The sequence below is a fragment of the Echinops telfairi genome, unplaced genomic scaffold (genome assembly GCF_000313985.2).
Source record: "Echinops telfairi isolate 266 unplaced genomic scaffold, ASM31398v2 ScPeMD7_655;HRSCAF=1070, whole genome shotgun sequence".
Classification (NCBI taxonomy): domain Eukaryota; kingdom Metazoa; phylum Chordata; class Mammalia; order Afrosoricida; family Tenrecidae; genus Echinops; species Echinops telfairi.
The window spans coordinates 22,210,918-22,212,110 of record NW_022104553.1 but is presented as its reverse complement, the minus strand read 5'-3'; positions in this window follow the sequence as shown (position 1 = coordinate 22,212,110).

The following is a 1,193-nucleotide window of genomic DNA, read 5'->3' as shown; positions in this document are numbered from 1 at the left end:
GCATTTGTACATTCATTGCCCTCATCATTCTCAAAACATTTCCTCTCCACTTAAGCCCCCGGCATTAGGTCCTCATTTTTCCGCTCCCTCCCTGCTCCCCCCTCCCTCATGGGCCCTTGATAATTTATAAATTATTATTTTGTCATATCTTGTCCTGTCCCGTCTCCCTTCACCCACTTAGGTCACATATAGTTCCTTGTAACTAGTTCCCTCTTTCCAACCCATTCTCCCTCTACCCTCCCAGTATCACCACTAACACCACTGGTCCTGTAGGGATCATCCGCCCTGGATTCCCTGTATTTCCAGTTCCTACCTGTGCTACCACAGTTTCCAACCATTCTTTTTCTACATGAAGACCTTTGCTTGGTTAAAAAAAATAATAACTGATACCATATTTGATGTTAGCATGGGTAGATTTGTAGGTCACAAAACCTTGGCCGTTTCAGCTCTCTTCTCCGGGCCAGTTCAGTGACATTGAATACATTCATCACGTTCACCTTTCACCCTCCATTGCCCTGAAATTTTTCACTCTTAGTTTCCACTTCACAGGCAAAACGGGGATAAAGAAACAAACCGATCTCCATGAGGAAGCAAGCAGAGAAAATATTCTCCAGGAAAATGATCTGAACTCACACAGGAGGAAAACAAGTAGGAATCACCCTATGGGGAAAGCAGGCTTTTCTTTACGCTGCTAACCACAAGGTCAGCAGTTTGAAACCACCAGCAAGTACTCTGGAGAAAGACGAGGATTCTGCTGCTGTAAAGAGTTAGTCTGAGAAACCCAGGGGGGCAGTGCTACCCTGTTCTGTAGGGCCGCTGTGGGAATCGATTCGACGGCAATGGGGTCGAGCATCTTCTACACTAGAAGTTAAGGAGAAAGGGCAATTAAATAAGTGTGTGACCCTTGATTGAGCCTGTTGTTAGGTGCCGCTGGGCCGGTTCGGACCCACAGAGATCAATGCACAACAGAAAGCAACACTGCCCGGGCCTGCGCACCATCTTCTCAATTGTTCTTATGTTTGAGCCCATTGTTGCAGCCGCTGTGTCCGTCCATCTTGTCGAGGGCAATCCTTTTTTTCGCTGCCCCTGGACTTTACCAAGCCCGACGTTGTTCTCCAACGACTGGGCTCTCCTGCTAACATGTCCAAAGTACAGTATCTGAGACAATGTCTTGCCATCCCGGCCTCCTAAGG